Source organism: Puma concolor, chromosome B4 (genome assembly GCF_028749965.1).
Source record: "Puma concolor isolate L17-30 chromosome B4, mPumCon1.1.hap2, whole genome shotgun sequence".
In the NCBI taxonomy this organism is placed as follows: Eukaryota; Metazoa; Chordata; class Mammalia; order Carnivora; family Felidae; genus Puma; species Puma concolor.
In genome coordinates, this window is record NC_141673.1 from 23,377,610 (window position 1) to 23,396,304 (window position 18,695).

The 18,695-nt window shown below is 39.5% G+C and overlaps 1 long non-coding RNA gene across 2 annotated transcripts in view; it reads left to right on the forward strand.

Moving 5' to 3' along the window:
* Positions 1 to 799: 799 nt before the first annotated feature.
* The window catches only part of LOC147578966 (uncharacterized), a 42,833-nt gene continuing 24,937 nt past the window's right edge, over positions 800 to 18,695 (forward strand). Inside the window, exons 1-3 of one of the 2 annotated variants that reach the window (XR_015253095.1) lie at positions 800 to 1,101; positions 4,134 to 4,177; positions 6,011 to 6,069. This is a non-coding gene — a long non-coding RNA (uncharacterized LOC147578966). Of the gene's footprint in view, positions 1,102 to 4,133; positions 4,178 to 6,010; positions 6,070 to 18,695 lie in introns of those variants that run through there. The other variant, XR_015253094.1, reaches the window with a different exon arrangement.

Sequence of the window (18,695 nt, forward strand, 5' to 3'; positions counted from 1 at the left end):
TTATAATAAATGTCTATATTTAAAAAAGAAAGATCTAAAATCAATAATCTAACCATCTACCTTAGGACACTGAAAAAAAGAAAAGCAAACTAAATCTGAAGCAAGTAGAAGGAAGGAAATAATAAATATAAATATATGTAAATATAGAACAGAAATAAAAGAAACGGAGAATAGAAAAAAAAAAGTAGTGAAAACCAAAAACCAAAACCTGATTTTTCAAAAAGATCAACAAAATTGACAAATTTTTAACCAGAGTGGTCAAGAAAAAGAGAGAAGACTCAAATTACTGGACTCAGAAATGAGAGAAGGGGCATTACTACCAACTCTGAAATTCACTATGCTATATACACTGCTTTATCTTTCCTTACTGGGGGACAGGTCAGCCTTTTTGTTCTATTCAAGCTTTCAACTGATTGGATGAAGCCTACTCATATCAGGGAGGGAAATCTGCTTTGCTGATTCTACTGATTTAAATGTTAATCTCATCCAAAAACACCACACAGAGACACTCAGAGACACTCAGAATAATGTTTGATCAAATAGCTAGTCATCTTGTGGCCCAGTCAAGTTGACACATGAAAATAACCATCACACTCCCTTCCTTCCTCTCTTCCTCCCTTCTTGTCCCATCTTGGCTGTAGGGACCCAGAGTTGAGCTTCTGTTGCACTGAGCTGGATATAGAGTGAATGAGCAGGTTGTAGGTCAAATGCCATGGATTCTTGATTCTTATCAAGATTTATTAAATTTCTCTTGAATAAATGTTTCTCAATTTGCTATAAGCCATAGGAAAACTTTCAGGCTTTAAAATTTTAAACCCATTGGATAAAATGGAATTCATTCTCCCTCCCTCCTTCCTTTACTTCCTCCCTTCTTGCCAGAATTCCTTCTTTTCCCACTAACTTCCTTTCTTCTTTCTTTCCTTTTTTTCTTTCTTCCTCCAACACATGTTTGTTAGGGCCTCTAGCTCTACATAGCCATAATAAACTCTTTGGAGAAATAACTTGCAAAGACTGGAGATCTAAGAACTCTGAATGTGGGAACTGAATGCCAGATCTTGGATTCTCAGTGGGAAGTGTGGCCTGGAGAAGAAGTTTACAATGGTAAGGGTCAGACAAGGTCTTTTTATAATAGAATGCTTACATCAAAAATCATCTGTATTCTTATTGGAATACTTATTGGAAATTATGCATTTATTGGTTTCAGTGTTCCACATTCTGGATTTGGTCTCGATTTCAAGATTTTAATTATTTTTAATTAGTATACATGACTTATACTATTGCCTTTTCTTTTTTTTTTTTTAATTTTTTTTTTCAACGTTTATTTATTTTTGCGACAGAGAGAGACAGAGCATGAACGGGGGAGGGGCAGAGAGAGAGGGAAACACAGAATCGGAAACAGGCTCCAGGCTCTGAGCCATCAGCCCAGAGCCTGACGCGGGGCTCGAACTCACGGACCGCGAGATCGTGACCTGGCTGAAGTCGGACGCTTAACCGACTGCGCCACCCAGGCGCCACTGCCTTTTCTTTTAATGAATTTAAATATTGGTGTAAACCAATAACCAAAAATCTAGTAATATAGTTACTGTCTCCTGCAAAGAGTAGGGTTTTGTTTTTGATCATAACTTTATTGAATATTTTTATGCTTACATATAAATAAAATTTCATTTTATGGATATCATACATTGTATATATTGAAGTAGTGTTTTGTTTAGATTTTCCATAAATTATTTGTGCTGCTACATCAGAAAATTGAATAATGATTTTGTAATTTTCTTTATTAAAAATAACTGAAGCAATTGTTTTGAAACTAGTGGGATATGAACCATCTCAAATTCAACATGTTAATCATGGATGCTTAGGGGGAATATTTTGGAATCAGAGTATTAAGAATAATTATTATCCCCAAACAATAGGCATTCATTTTGTGTATGCGTGCACATGCTTTTTTGTTCAATTTAAAAAAATGGAGATTTAATGCCCCTTATTGTCCAAGAACCTGTATCAGATACACAAGTCTTCCATCATTTTTTAGTCTACTTTGAGGGTGGGAGACATATAACTGAGGTAGTAGAAAGTCTAAGAAAATTCCTTCAGAGGTTAGAATTAAATACTACAGAGTTTTGGAGAAGAGAGTAAGTGCGATTTGTTTCAGGGTCCAGGAAATGCACAGGGGAAGTGATATTGAAATTAGAAATATAGGGGCACCTGGGTGGCTCAGTCGGTTAAGCGTCCGACCTTGGCTCAGGTCATGATCTCGCGGTCCGTGAGTTCGAGCCCCGTGTCTGCTCTGTGCTGACAGCTTAGAACATGGAGCCTGCTTCTGATTCTGTGTCTTCCTCTCTCTCTGACCCTTCCCCTGTTCATGCTCTGTCTCTCTCTGTCTCAAAAATAAATAAACGTTAGGGGAGCCTGGGTGGCTCAGTCGGTTGAGCCTCCGACTTCAGCTCAGGTCATGATCTCGCGGTCCGTGAGTTCGAGCCCCGCGTCGGGCTCTGGGCTGATGGCTCAGAGCCTGGAGCCTGCTTCCGATTCTGTGTCTCCCTCTCTCTCTGACCCTCCCCCATTCATGCTCTGTCTCTCTCTGTCTCAAAAATAAATAAACTTAAAAAAAAAATTAAAAAAAAATAAATAAACGTTAAAAAAAATAAAAATAAAAGAAATTAGAAATATATACCCTTTACGTTGGAATTAATTGTTTCTGCTTCCTTGTTCTTTGCATCTTCATTATGGTATTTGTTTCATTCAGTTTTAGCATACTTCATTATTTTTATTTGCTTGTCTGACTAGTTTTAAAGCTTCTAGAGGACAGGGACCTTGTCATAATCATATTTGCCCCAAATACTATTCTTCTGTATCCTTTCATCTAATCCCCATAGTAGTGGCTAAACAAATGTTTGTTTCATTAAACTTGGCACTACTACGAAGAGAAAATTATGCAGAAGCTCAGAGTTCTAGTCTATGAGTCTAGATGAGTCTCCCAAATACCTTTGGTAAGAGGTTTAAGATTAACGGAAAATTCCTGTGGAAGTAATTAACACTTTCCTCTGAAAAGAAGTCAGGGTCCACATAGACATGAGTTCAGAAACGGAAAATATTTTTGAGAAGCAAGGGGGGATATGGTAGGACATACTTGTTTACAGACACCAGGAGAAAAAAATGTAAGTGGGTCTTGTTACGATTAGTGACTGGAGGTCTTAATTTGTACCTATGAATAAAGATGTATTGTAAATTTTGCTAAGGATTAATTACAGTTAATCCTACCTACCTATGCAAACCTGTGTTATAAGATATGAACAGATAAAGAAGACTTGGTTCCTGCCCTCAAGCAGCTTTTCAAAATATATTTTTAACAGAAACATATCATCAGCATCGTTTCTCTTGCTTCTGCCTTCCCTATTTCTTATAACTAGGGCTGTTGATTCACCATATCCAGCACCAACTATTTCCTGATTCTGAAGCTAATCTTGAGTAAGGCAGACATATTAGCCTCATGTGCACTATTTAGGAGGACGTGAAAATGAGTCTCATTTCTGGACCTGGAATCCAGGACTCAGCCCAGCCATGGGTGCTAGGCTCCATTGCTTCCTTGAATCTTCTGAACACTTAGACTTGGGATGGCCACTGCTCTGTCGTCACATGGGTAGAGTTATAGTATTTGCTACTCTCTCTTTTACCTGGTCTGGCACCTTCATCCTCTCAAGTTTTTGCCTTAGCCCATACCTTGTCAGTCATGTATTTCTCTGCCTATTTCCTCTGACCCTCTGGCCCCCAATACCAGACTGTTCCTTCCAGTCTCTTTCTTTGAGAGCTGGGCGCTGTCCTGGTATATCAGACTGCAGGCCCCAACTCTGTAGGGAATGGGAAAATCTCCCAGGACTGTCCTCTTCCATTTCCTGAGATTCTCTGCTCTCTTCCTTTTTGGATCTTCCATTCCTGTGCACTCTATTTGTAAGACCAGACCATGCAGTTGTAATGGTTTCCTGAATAGTGCCATGTTTTCTATACCCCTTGGATTCTAGGCCTTAGACTATCCAGCTTCCTTTCCCTGGGCCAGTCTTTGTAGCTGGACCAGATTCTGTGCTACCCTCACATCCATTTTTTACTTTACTTAGTTTCTCTCCTCTTTCTTCCAGTTACATGTTTCTGAGGACCTTTCATACTTCAAGCTCAAGTCCAGGTAGGTACTGCCACATTGATCTTCTTGTATTAGATGATGCTTCTAATCTAGTTAGAATAATTTTCTTAGCAGATATGGACACACACACACACACACACACACACACACACTCATCCATAATCCGTCCTATTTAAGTATTAACTTTGTGTCCAAGTATTTTTCTTCATCCGTCCATCCATCCATTTATCCATCCAACAGATATTTAGTAAGAATCTACTGAATGTAAGCCATCTGGCTCAAATGATGATTGGTAAATTCAAACCATACAGATACTCTGAAGGTAAAACTCTGCTAGCTTTAAAATTTCTAAGATAACATGAAACTTTTGTGCTATATAATCATTAGTGATTAATGATCATGGTAAATTTTAGACCATGAATATAACTTTAAGACAAAGTGTATTTTAAGTTCAAGTAAAAAAATATGATCTCAAGTCTATTATATGGGATTTTAAAGCTAACTGTTATATATCAGGTACTTTACATATTTTATAAGATAGGTTTTTACCAGTATCCACAATTTAAGATGTGAAAATAAGAAATGGAAGCTCAGAGAAAATTAAGTAACTTGCCCAAGTCAATTGTCAGAAAGCAGTGGAGAGAGATTGTATAGTTAGTTATTTCTAGGTCTAAAGTCCAGGTTCTTACCATATCACCTCTCTGATATTTAATAAAGAATAAAAATAACATTTGAAATTTTACAATCTGATCCTATTAGAATTTTGTATTGTTATTATTTTTAAATGGTTGCTTTTTTATTCTTCCTGATAAGTCTGTCGTTACACAGAAATGTTATATGTGTGTATCCAACTCCCACCAAGCCCCCAGCATTTGTCTAGATTTAAATAATCAGGGTACAGTTAAAGAAAAGGGTTTGACCAGTAAAGGGAAAACATATGGCTTCCCTTCTGCTCAGGAACTTCACTTGAGGTACAGTATCTCAGCACCTCAGTTAATTTCTAAAGCTCTAAAGTTTTATTAAATTCTAACAATACTTTAGGTGGTTTCTCAACCCAAGGCAGAAAGAAGAGGGGGTGATGAAGGCATATAACTGCAAGAAATAATAGTTGCTGTGTTTTGATGAGAGGAAAGATGGGAAAACTACAAAAGTAGGCACAGGGACTAAGAAAACTAAGAAATTTAAAGACCCTTTAAAATGGTGAGACATTAGACATACCTGCCTGAAAAATGCATTGTATGATAATTGCTTCCTTACAACCGTTTAGAAGGGAGCTGGTACATAGGGACACACAAAATGATGATTTCGGGAACTAAGTGAAAGATTAAAATATATTCCAATTCTCTCCCTTGGAAGGCAAGAAAGTGTGTACGACATATGAGAGTATTGAAATCCAAAATGGTTTTAGGACTTCAAGGAATAAACTTCTATTTTCTGAAAAATTACAGTCATTCGGAATATGCACCCCAGTGCTACTTCTTAGCCTCTCTGTGACCTTTGGAAAGTCATTCAGTTTCTCAGAGACTGTTCCCTTCTCTGTAAAATGAGGCTAATAATAATAATAATAATGATGATGATGGGTTTGTTGTGAGGATGAAATTAGATCAAGTGCTAGCACAGCTCCCAACATATGGTAAGCACCTAAAAAAAGAGTTTGCTATTGTTTTCTAGGTTCTGTCCATTTGCATTTTGCATTTCCTTGGATCCATGGATTTAGGTTTTTGCATTTTAGAGCTTAAGAAAATTCATCAGCAGAGATGTGTTTATTAGAGAGTTTGTTGTATCTTGAGATCCATCTTTGTCTGAGTTTCTCATTACTTTTTACAATTACATGAGACTCAATTATATTTCACATCTCTTTTTTTTGTTGCCCAGACACTCCATAGGAACCACATGGCAGCCATGATCTAGTTTAAAGAACACCAGGCCAGCCTCTGGAGACCTAGATTTCATTTTGTCTCTCTCGGTACCTCACTGTGTGAACTCAGGTAAGCAGCTTAACTTCTCTGGGCTTTCTTGGTCTGAATTTCTCCCTAATATTCCTATCACCTTCTTTTATAGCATTTTCTATCAGCCTTTGGAACTATTTAAATGGTTTCTTTGAATAAATTTAAATATATGCATAGTATAGTGTTTAAGTGTGGACTCTCTAGGGTAAGTTTGACTGGCTTCAACACTTACTGGCTCCTGGAGGGTAGGCAAATAACCTAACTTGCCTGTACCTAGTTCTACTAATTTGTGAAATGGGGATAAAAGTATCTACTTTGTATGGTTATTAGGAGGATTAAAAAATGACTAACACACCTGCAGCATTTGAAATCATGCCTAGCACATGGTGTAAGCCCCATAAGGGATATGGAGATGAACGCATTTTTAAAGAGCTGGCAATTTACTGGGGGGAGATTAAGGCATATACCAAATAACAAAGAAAAGTATGATGTATATTCAGTAGAAAGAAATTGCAGAACCTGATGGAACACTAGGGAAGGCGCAATTGATTCCTACTGAAAGGACCAAGGAAGGTCTCATGAATTAGCTCAATGTTGTCTGGGCCAGGAGGAGTAAACTGGCTCTCAAGGGAAGGTCAAAGGTATTTGTTCTTGGTAGAAGAAATAAAAGGAGGCAGGGTGAAAAAACTCGGAAAGTACCTGATGTGTAGCTCTTTTTAGCTGCAGTGTTGGTGCTGAGTGAGGGTGTGTACTGAGAGATGAAGTTGGGAGAGTGACCTGGGATTAGATCAGTAAGAGGTTTGTTTAGTGCTTCGGCAAGGAGTATGGGGTTGACTCCACCAGCAACAGGAAGCATTGAAGATTGTTGAAGTGATATCATCCCATTTGTGAGCCTGGGAAAAGTCTCAGGTGATTCTATCAAAGAGAAATTAGAGGAAAGAGAAAATGCAGTCAGGGAGAACATTCAAGGACCACTGGGATAGTTGAGTAAGAGATTTTAAGGGTCTAAATTGGAGAAGTGGCTGTTGGGATAAAGAGAAGGGCTAAGACTGAGAACTGGGAAGATAGGTGTTGTCTTAGAAACTCTCCTACCTGCCCACTGTCCCCCCCCCCCCACCCCCCCTGCTTGGTTCTCTTTGTCCACCTTTTGAGCTCCTGTGGAGTTCTCTCTATGGTGATCTACCTGTACCCAGTGGCCCACATGGGCCACTATCTAGTCATGGAAGCATTAAATGGCAAGCCCTCAGTGAGCTAGCAAGCCATCAGCTTTTATTCCTGTGTTTAAGGGAGAGGATATTTTAGAAGCAGAAGACAATCACACAACAAATAGCTTTTGTTTAATGGGGGAGAGGCTTCCAAGCAATAATTAATCTGAAAGCCTTCCTTTACTTGCAGGAACCCAACTATTGAAAGGTGCATTTAAACCTCTTCATTATATATCTGCAATAGATACTGTGTAGCAGGAATTTTGTGGGGGGCATTTTATACTGCAGAATCTGTGGTATGGAGAGCACTGTTGTTCATCACTGCCTGGGTTTGTGTAATAGCAAATAGGAAAGGGACCATCTAGGTCAAAAGAAATAACTATTATAGGCAGCACCTATGTATTGCAGGGCAGATATTCTCTTCACTTGAAAGAGTGCATCGTAAGAAACTGAAGGTCATGCTGATTCTCTTTAATTAGTTGTACCTGGTTTGCCAAAAGAAGGTGAAATTCATGAATCTGTGTAAAATACAAACCAGAAACCAATCAGTGAACACTGCAACAGAATAACAAAAGGGGATCAGAACCAGGTAGAAACGTAAAGTTAACAATTACAGAGTGACAGTGATGCCCTGTGAAGAGACCGTTAATGAATCCCAGAACCACACTGTAGCAATTATCCTGCATTGACATATGTGAGTACGTATGCATATATACATCTGTGTATATATGCATAGGTATATACACATAATATAATACATAATATATGTAAATAAAAGATAATTCATTCAACAAATGTTTACTGAACGCTCAATGTATGCCAGACACTCTCTTAGGTACTAAGGATAAAACAGCCAACAAAAACAGATCATAGCCTGAAGAGCTTCTATTTAGTAGGAGAGACAGACAATAAATACACATGAAGTCAGGTGATGATAAGTACTAAGAATAAAATAGAGGACACATTAAGTGGAGAATGAGAGGTAGACGGAGGGCTGTGTTTTATATATGTTTAGGAAGGGCCTCCTTAGTAAGGTGAAGATTTGAGGAAAGGCTTCCAGAGATCTGGGAAGGAAAAGTGGTCCAGCCAGAGGGGACAGGAAGTGAAAGCTCTGAGGTGAATGTCTTGTGTTTTTCTTTGTTTTTTTTTTTTTTTCCCAATGAATTTCTTTTATTTTTTTTTTATGTGAAATTTATTGTCAAATTGGTTTCCATACAATACCCAGTGCTCCTCCCAGCAGGTGCCCTCCTCAATGCCCATTACCCCCTCCCCTCCTTTCTGCCCCCCATCAACCCTCAGTTTATTCTCAGTTTTTAAGAGTCTCTTATGGTTTGGCTCTCTCCCTCTCTAACTTTTTTTTTTTTTTTTTTTTTGAGGAAAGCGATGAGGCAGGGTGGTGGGAGCAGATAGAGGGAGAAGGAGATGGTAGATGGGGTTAGAAGAATAGGTAGGTCTTTCAGGCCCTCATAGGGCACAGTAAGGACTTTGGGTTTTACTCCGAGTGAGATGGTAAACTTCTAGAAGCATATTATTAGTATTTATTTATTTTTTATTTTAAAGAAAGAGAGCACATGAGTAGGGGAGGGGGCAGAGGGAGAAAGAGGGAACCCTAAGCAGGTTCCATGCTCAGTGCAGAGCCCTATGTGGTGCTTGCTCCCACGACCCTGGAATATGGCCTGAGCTGAAATCAAGAGTCAGACTCTCACCCAACTGAGCCAACCAGGTGCCCCTAGAAGCATGTTATTACACTAACCTCATAGGGTTAATTTTACTACTTCCACATATTACTTTATGATCCCACTTTGCATGCATAAATTTCTTTTTTTTTTTTTTTTTAATTTTTTTTTCAACGTTTATTTATTTTTGGGACAGAGAGAGACAGAGCATGAACGGGGGAGGGGCAGAGAGAGAGGGAGACACAGAATCGGAAACAGGCTCCAGGCTCCGAGCCATCAGCCCAGAGCCCGACGCGGGGCTCGAACTCACGGACCGCCAGATTGTGACCTGGCTGAAGTCGGACGCTTAACCAACTGCGCCACCCAGGTGCCCCTGCATGCATAAATTTCTAAAATAAGACATGTCCCCCTCTTCTGTCCTGCTTGCCTTCTTCCCATCTATAGTGCCCAAGCACAATGTAAAGACAGCTCTGGATTCTGTCCTGGCTCCTGCCACTGCATCCTTGGATAGTTTCAGTAAGTTACACTTCCTATATGATTCTCTGATCAAAAAAATGGAAATACTTTCACAAAACTCATGTTATTAATGATTTAGCAAGAAAAAAAATTTTAAAATGTGCAAACTCATAATATTACAAGATTCTTTGTCTTTACACAGTTGCCACAGGGCATAGTATGCAGTAGGCACACAATAAAGGCCTATGGAATTGAATTAGAAAATTAAATGAGGAGAGATGTAAAATGTTCTATTAGGTAGCTAAAAAGTTTTATTAGGGCTAGTATAATTTTATTCACTGAGCTCAAAAGATACTCTCCCTGGGGAGTATCACTCTCTACCCAGAAAGTTGTGCCATTTTTGTTTTCATAATGTTTCTCTAATACTCTTTTTAAAGAGCTAATTTTTTTGTTTGTTTATTTATTTTGAGAGAGAGAGAGAGAAAGGGAGGGAGAGAGAGGGAGAGAGAGATAGAGGGAGAGAAAGAATCCCAAAAAGGTTCCACACCATCAGCGCAGAGCCTGATGTAAGGTTCAAACTCACGAACCATGACCCAAAAAACAAATAATCCAGTGAAGAAATGGGCAGAAAACATGAATAGACACTTCTCTAAAGAAGACATCCAGACAGCCAACAGGCACATGAAAAGATGCTCAACATCGCTCCTCATCAGGGAAATACAAATCAAAACCACACTCAGATATCACCCCATGCCAGTCAGAGTGGCCAAAATGAACAAATCAGGAGACTATAGATGCTGGAGAGGGTGTGGAGAAACGGGAACCCTCTTGCACTGTTGGTGGGAATGCAAATTGGTGCAGCCACTCTGGAAAACAGTGTGGAGGTTCCTCAGAAAATTAAAAATAGACCTACCCTATGACCCAGCAATAGCACTGCTAGGAATTTATCCAAGGGACACAGGAGTACTGATGCATAGGGGCATTTGTACCCCAATGTTCATAGCAGCACTCTCAACAATAGCCAAATTATGGAAAGAGCCTAAATGTCCATCAACTGATGAATGGATAAAGAAATTGTGGTTTATATACACAATGGAGTACTACGTGGCAATGAGAAAGAATGAAATATGGCCCTTTGTAGCAACATGGATGGAACTGGAGAGTGTGATGCTAAGTGAAATAAGCCATACAGAGAAAGACAGATACCATATGTTTTCACTCTTATGTGGATCCTGAGAAACTTAACAGAAACCCATGGGGGAGGGGAAGGAAAAAAAAAAGAGGTTAGAGTGGAAGAGAGCCAAAGCATAAGAGACTCTTAAAAACTGAGAACAAACTAAGGGTTGATGGGGGGTGGGAGGGAGGCGAGGGTGGGTGATGGGTATTGAGGAGGGCACCTTTTGGGATGAGCACTGGGTGTTGTATGAAAACCAATTTGACAATAAATTTCATATATTGAAAAAAATTAAAAAAAAAAAAAAAACCTCACAAACCATGAGATCATGACCTGAGCTGAAACCAAGAGTTGGATGCTTAACCTACTGAGCCACCCAGGCACCCCTAAAGAGCTTATTTTATTTCTTAAAGTGTAAATGGTTAATTATACTTAGATTTGTACTTTTCATGATGCTACAGATAATACATAATTATTCCCTTTATGAAATTTTGCCAACAATTTTAGAATTTTGAAGCTTTGCAGAATGTTCTGTGTGATACTTTTGTATGTATATACCTTGAGTCTAGCTTTTATAGTAGATGTTTGCAAAAAATGGTCAGAAACTCTTTTTCTTCCTATATACATGTCCCTTTGATGTGACTTTGCAACCCATTAAGAGCTGATATCTATTTCTTTATGTCTTTACTCTGGACTTGGCCATGTGACTTGCTTTGCCAATAGAACATTAGCACATGTGATACAACTAGACCCTTGAAAAGTACCATGCACAGGACCCTCCCTTGCTGCTCTTGGTAACCCTGTGGCCAATAGCATGTAAACAAGGTTAAATTTACCTGCTGGGTGATGAGTAACACATGGCCAATTACCTTCTTTGCTTCTGCCAAGAGCCAGACAACTACAAGATATGTCAATGATGCTATTGTCAGCCAGCTGACACATGATTGAGCCTGACCAACAACACATAGACCAGAAATGAACCATCCTAGCTGAGCCTAACCCAGCTAATCCACTGAATTCTGAGCAAATACATGTTTTAAACTCTAAGTTTGGGATAGAAAAATCTAACAGATACAGCTAGTATCCGTATTAATTGTTTATATTTTGTGAAATGTGTTTTCTTTTTGCTCCTTTTTGCTCCAAAACACACTGTGGTAGAGACAAGTGTCTCTACCCCAACATCCATTTTCTCTTTTTTGTTTTATTAATAGACCTCTTCCCTTTCTTCCAACTTTCCACATTTGAGTTTTATCCAGGCCCATGGCTGTCCAACTTAAGACTAAATTCCCTGCCTTTCCTTGCAGCTAAAGTGTGGTCATGTGACAAAATTGTGGCCAGTGTGACATGAATGGACAAAATGTGTGCTAAGAAAGCTTCTTGTGTCCACTCGTCTGCTCTGTCATTTTTCCCTCCCCATTTCCTCAGGCTGGGAAATGGAGCAGCCTCAGACCAGGAGATGGAAGCCACAGGTTAAAGATGGCAGATGTAACCCACTAGCTTGGGGCCCAGAACACACCTACTTTGCACATCATACCTACTTACCCGTCCTGGACCACTGTCTACCACTGGTCTGTTATGTGGTAACCATCTTAAGTGCGCCACTATATTTTCGTGTCTCTTTCTTACAGCAACTTGACTTTTACCCTAACTTGTACATAACAAATAATCAACAGATAAAAATAGCAAATACACACTGCCTACAACTTAGAACTCAGGAGCTCAATTAATGTTAGATTCATGCACTTATTCAATAACAGTTACTGATTTCCTATTGTGTATTATATTGTGTATTAAGCCTAGAGTTGCCTAGATAATAGCTTTTTTGGGGGGGGGTGGGCAGGACAAATGAGCAGGGATAGAAAAACATAACAAACAAACAAGAAAGGAATTAAAGGTGAAGAATACTGTAACATAGGACTCTGTCAGGGGTGGTATCCAGAGAAAATGAAAGGATTTGGAGATCTTTTAAAAGTTTGCTGTAGTAGGATGAAACACAAATCATGAAACGAAGCAGCCATTCAATGCACCTGTACAATTACTTTTACAGAATTTGGAAGCCTCCTCTCGCTTGTTTCTGGGTCACTGACCTTGAGCCGGGGCAGGGGTAGGGGCTGGCCACTGGCTTACTGCTTTCTCACTTCAGACTTCCAACACTATCTTTTCAAAGGGTTTTGTGTGTTGGGCATAGGGGTGGCAATAGGGACGGAGGTTAGGTTTAGAGGATTACTGACAATCCTGTAATAACTTTTGAAATAGCTTTTCAGATCAATTCCCATTCATTTCCCACTTTACAGAGAAAAGAGGACCAAGGAAGGATCAACAGTTATGAGAAAAACTTAGAGGAAAAAACTCCACTAACCACACCTGGAAATGGAAGATATCTCTTTGTTCCTGTGTCCCATTCCCCTCCCTCCCCACCCCCAACCATATCCTGTGGCTTATTTGTGTTTTCCTTCTATCATCCACAGTAGCTTTTATTTTATATTGAGAATGTCCTGGGAAGAAGGCACTAAGTGAGAAATCATTGCGAAAGTTCAAGAAGAGAATACACATAGTATCTTGGGTGTTAACTAAGAAATACTAAGCATGAGAAAGAATCTTGCCAAATTAGGTAGTCATGTCTACTTCATCTAATTGCACCAAATCTCCTGTCACGATCATATGCAATAGTGGTATTTTTTATCTTGAGTCATAATAACCTTGCTCTTTATGAATGCCTTGCCCATATGTGCCTTATGTTTTCAGAATTCCATTCATTTCCAAGTTGTAGGGTATATGCCGTTACAGAAATCATTTATCCTCTGTAAGCCCCAGTTTTTTTTATTTGTAAAATGACCACATAATCTATGAGATCTGCTTTGGGTCCCAAATTCGACAATTTGAGTTCCCTTGTAAACATATTGATTAAAGTCTGGTGACAACTGTAGCTACAATGGCAACAGAATGACGAAGCATATTAACGTTAGTGTTAATGCAATAATCAGCTGTGTTTTATCCCATATGGCAATTTATTTCAACAATTAAGCCAAACTCCATCTGTTTTGGCATACACATTTTTTTTTCAAATGGGTTCCTGAACTACATCTTTGGAAATAATTTTATGTTTTGCAAATATTGCTACCATCAATAAATGATGACTGTGGAATCTTTCTGATTAAAAAAAAAAATCATGGGTGCCAAAGCCCATCTTGTGTGACAAAGGGCTCGTTTTGCTGTTTGACCTTATGGATATGTTGCATTGTCTAATTGATAGTCCCAGAAAAGGAAGATAAATCTCAGTGTCTGCATAGAGGGAATGTACATGGGGTGCTAGTTCCTAGAAGAGACAGAGAAAGCCTCAATGCCATCAACAGCAGATTTCTATTTTTCTGACCTGAGGATCCTGTTGGGACAGGATGTGCCTCAATCTGTGATGGAGACAAGACAAATGGTAACTTCCATACATCCGGCTTGGGTTGAGGTGCATTGACAGAATAGCAATAGGGAACATTTGTCTTTATCTTTATAACGCTTGACAAGAGGCATGATTACTGCTGTAAGGGTATCAAAATAAAGAAAAAAATGGGCTGTCCTACAGCCCTGTTATTTATCACATTCAGAAACGCTAACCCAGACTAGCAGGAGAGAAATTCCTTGTCAAATTGCCTCTAAAAATCATTTCCCTCCCTGAGATAATATGTGAGCCCCATGGATCCACCCATGCTGTCCCCCCACCCCTCCAGGTTTGTGGTTGGGGACAGTCTTCCCCTGAGCCAGGCTGCTTCCATGTGGCTCATTGCATGTGCCAGTCTGCCAATAAACACACCGTTCCTTGCATGTGCAGGAAATACAGAAAAAATGCTAGCTGGCAGCTTATTAACAAATATTGAATGTACACAGCAAAAATTCGATTTATTTTGCAGCAAGTGTTAGGATGTCTCCAGGCAAATTAGTGCTGGAGCCGACTTTGTTCAACCCCTTTATTTATTTTCTTATTCCTCATTTTCTAATTAGGCAGGCTTTCTTCTGCTTTACAAACACCCTCTCTGCCTAAATCATTGCAGGTCTATTGCATCCTGAATACAACAGGCTTACACATTCATAGTAATACCATGATAGGGAGGTATAATCCACCCTTCTGCATATAGGCTCCAAATTGTTTCAAGAGTGATACTAAATGCCTTTATGACACAGTATGCATTTTTCCGCTCTGACTTATAGGAGGACTGCATGTGCTAAAGCCAATGATTTTTTCCGAAGAAATTGCAAACAGTAGATGGGTCTAAATAGTGTTTTTGTTTTTGTTTTTGTTTTTTTGAAAGGCCACCTTCTTCAGTGTGTGGTACAAAGTAGTGTTTTCCCCTCAAAATGTTCTTTTTCAACAGGTATTTGCAAAAGAGGGTATTTGCTCCCAGTTCCTCATGGAGAGAGCAACTCAGGAATTAAATCAACGGCTATGTCCTGAAGCTTGTTTGAAATTCAACATAATTTTATTTGGATTCACATTCTTTTGTAGGGTATAGAGCAATGGTTCTCAACCTTAGCTGTCCATTAGAATCATATGTGAACCTTTAAAAAATATTGATGCCCAAGCCCCTTCCCAGACCAATTAAATCAGAATATCAGAGGGTGGGGCCATATGGCACTAGCATTTCTAAAGTTCTCCAGGTGATTCCATTAGGCAGAAAGCCATTGGTTTTCAGGGTTTTTATCATGAGAATACATCCAAAGAACTCTTGTTTATTTATTCAATAAATATTTGAATAACTACTATTAGGAAAAAGACTATGTACCATAGGGGAATCAATGACCTACCAAAGAATGTCTATGTTCTGAAAGTAGCTGGTAAGTTAATAGAGGACATGAAGTTTTCATTCATTCCACACATATTTATTGAGTCTTATTATGTGTTATAAGCATTGGGGAGTGAGCAGGGAACAAGACAGACAAAGCCCCTGCTGTCGTTGAGCTTACATTCTAGCCAAACATTCTTTTAAATAGGTACTGATTAATCATATAAAGAAATGAATACAGAGATAACATGATAGAGAGTGGCTGAAATGGGGGAAGAGTTCTGGGATGCTTATCTGAGTAGCAGATGTGAATGATGTGAAGGAAGCAGTTAAGTGAAGACCTGGAGGGATCCAGTTTTGGGTAGAAAGAACACCAGTGTCAAGGTCTTGAGGTGGGAGTGAGCAACTGCAGAAGCAGAAAGAGGTCAAAGTCTTTAGAGGAGGTAGGTGGTCAGAGAGGAGGTCAGAGAGGTGAACAGAGAGTCAACAGTCTTCATAAAGGTAATCTTAACAGAGAGAAGAAAGCAGGTAAGAGTTAGGAGATGCAGATTAGTGGTTCTGAGTATTCAGAGAGAAATGACATTGCTTTGGTATGGACATTCAGTGTTCATAGAGAAAGTGGTTTTGAATTGTACCTTGAAGAATACCTAAGAACTGGAGGGGAAGAACATTTAAGTAGTAGTATTTCTCTGCAAAGACAAAAAAGGCACAGCAATCTAGACCATGAACTGAGAGTAGCACATTGTTCAACTTGACTGGAATGAGGGATATAGGAAGGAGTAACGGGGACTCAGATGTTGGGGTAATAAAGGACCGTATATGTAGAAAGCTTGGACGTCATCCTAGAGAGCTGCTTACTTCTTTAGTCTTATGTGTGGCCAATTCCTGCCTCACTCTCTGTGTCCCAGAAACTCCAAAACACTCCTTACTGTCCCACCTCCACACACATACCACCGTGCTGGTCCTAGCCTTTAGGTTACAATTGTCTTTTCCTCTGTTTGAAATATCTTTCCCATATTCTTGGGCTCCTCTTTGTCAGGTAGTCAAACTCCTCCTACTCAGGAGTTAGCCACAGTTACTTCAGGAAGGTGTTTCTGACACTCCTTCGTGACTCCATAAAATGAGAGGCATATTTCAAGGGCACTTGCCTTGTTGAGTGGATCGTTCATGAGTGCTAGGTACTTGCTCTTTATTGAGTGCTAGGTACAACTCTGTGTGCTTGCATTATGGCTTAATTGATAGGCAATAAATACTGAACATAACAAATAAACAAATTGTATAGTATGCTATAGATGGTAAGTGTGATAGGAAAAAGTAGCCTAGGATATGGAAGATTAGGAATGGTGCAGGAAGGCAGTTACACTTCCAGTAGTAAGTCAGAGTGGGCCTCACTGAGAAAGCAAAATTTGAGCAGACTTTGACCAACTGTTCTAATTTACTTGAGACTAAGTATTTCCTGGGATGTGGGATGTTCAGTACTAGAACTGGATCAGTCCTGGGCAAATCAGGATGGTTGGTCACCCTAGAACTGTCTGTTAATATTTGTCTTCACTACTAGTTCTAAACAATTTGAGGACAGGAACTAGAGAGTCAGAGTAGCATGGTGGCTAAGATCATAGGCTTTGGAGTCAGAGTAGCAGGGTTCAAATCATAGCTTAGCTCAGCCATTTGTTAACATTGTGACCTAGGACTAGTAAGATTTTTAATTTTCCTGAACCTCTGTCTCTTAATCTATAAAAACTGAAGTAGCTGGCACAGAATAAGCACTCAATAAATGTTGCTGTTATTATTATTCACAGTGCCCAGCACAGACCCTGGGGTAATAGTAGCTCCTTGGTAGATGTTTGTAGAAGGAACAAATGAATTAATGATAATGTACCATGTGCCAGGCACCAGGCTAAGCCCTGGATATATAAAAATGAATCAGGCATGATTTCTGCCTTTAAGAATATCACAATCTAGCAGGAGAGACCTACATGAAACACCATATTTGATTTTAACAACCGCTCTGTTGTTCTACCATGCCATTCTTCATTCTACTTTCTTGGTGTACTTTTCTTTTATAGAGTGTTCTTATATGTCAGTTATTCTCATCAGAATGCAACTGCTTACAAGCAGGGACCTTGGTTTTTTCACCGAGATATCCTGAGTGCCTGGAACAGTACCTGGCACCAAGAAGATGCTCAATAATGTTTTGTGGATTCATGAATAGAAGGTCCATTTGGTGTGATAAGAACTTTTAAAGAGAATGTGCAAGGTATGGATGACTATTTTTGGAGTCAGGAAAGGTTTCGTAGATGACTCAGTTTCCACAGATGTGGCATTTTAGGTTGATCTTGAAGGATATACAATGTTTCTTCTAGAAAGCTTCTGGAAGGCTTCTAGAGCCTTCAAGGCTCAGAGCTCATCAAGAGGACCTGATAGGAGCAGGAGAACCAGAAGAATGCAGGGTCAATGAAGGTGGAAAGAGGGATTGATGGGTTGAAGAGAACCTGAAGCAGTTTAGTATGGGTGAAATTTTTTTTTTAACATTTATTTATTTTTGAGACAGAGAGAGACAGAGCATGAACAGAGGAGGGGCAGAGAGAGAGGGAGACACAGAATCTGAAACAGGCTCCAAGCTCTGAGCTGTCAGCACAGAGCCTGACGCGGGGCTCGAACCCACGGACCGTGAGATCATGACCTGAGCTGAAGTCGGACGCTTAACCGACCAAGCCACCCAGGCGGCCCTGTATGGGTGAAATTTAAGAGACATTTCAGTGTGTTGGTGTTGATGGAAAATGGATCAAAGGTTGAAGCAGTGTGTGGCGTGACAGCATGGAGACCCGTGTGTGGTTGCTTAAGAATCTGGATGGAGATGAGTTGGTAATTTGATGGAGGATGGTTTTAATTTTTAATGAATTAAGATCACTTGAGGATTAGAACACTAAGGGGAAATAGCCAACAGAGGAGGCTAGAATAAACACCGGAAGAAGGCACAACTGATACAATGAAGTTCTGGAAGAAACAGGAAGAGATAAAGTTGAGAGGACAGAGACAGGGAGGGAGGGATTCCTCTGAAAGGAAAAGAAAACCTTAATCTTCTTCAGAGACTAGACTTATGCTTCTCTCACTTGTGTGGAACCCAATATTCATGAAGTCATAGGAGACAGAACTATTATAGAAGCTGAGTCACTATTGGCACCTCAGTCGAATCCTGTTACCTCACTTTATGCTGGATAGCAGTTAAGAAAGGTGGAAACTGGGAGACTTTCTTCAGCAGGAATGTTTAGAAAAAAAAACTTAACCACTCAATTATTAGAAAACACAGGGTGCTGTAATGGAATTT